Raw genomic sequence first — 657 nt, 5'->3', positions numbered from 1 at the left:
TTCTTGAGAATTAATGAAATGAAGCAGTCATGTCAAGGGAAAACAGTTGGCAGTATTTGTTGTGAATGATAAAATTTGAACTTTCAAAAGAAAAATAAGAATTTTGGAAAAATGCATCTGCTGCTGTGAATTTGACAGCTTCCCAATATATAAGGACTTTTTTTTCTGAAAAGACTGGTGATTACATTAGTAAATGTATTTTTATGGATATTACATAATTAAAATGTGATATTTGGAAGATCTGGCTAATTCAGTGAATCAATATTTGCCAAATGAGCAAATCATGATGTTATCAAATAATGCATTTTAAAAGAGTAATTTAGAATTAAAATTAGACCCATGTATTTTGTGTAAAAAACGTACAGAAAGTTCATTGAAATAGTTTCAGATTCCATATTGCAACTGATCTTTGAGAAATTATCCTTCGTTAAGCTTTGTACAGTTATCAAAAAAAATATTCACAATCATCTGAAAAGGACATTGATATACTCTCGCTTTTCCAACTGCATTTCTATGTGGGGTCAGATGTTTTCATACATTTCATTCAGAATACATTTAAAAATATTGAATTCAAAAAAAAATATGAGAATTCAGTTGTTTACTATTTTAAAATAAAAGAGTTTTTGTTGTTGTTGTTGTTGTTATTTTGTTTTTTTT

The sequence above is a fragment of the Chrysochloris asiatica genome, unplaced genomic scaffold, assembly GCF_000296735.1.
Source record: "Chrysochloris asiatica unplaced genomic scaffold, ChrAsi1.0 scaffold00232, whole genome shotgun sequence".
Taxonomy (NCBI): Eukaryota; Metazoa; Chordata; class Mammalia; order Afrosoricida; family Chrysochloridae; genus Chrysochloris; species Chrysochloris asiatica.
Note: the sequence above shows the minus strand (reverse complement) of the source record.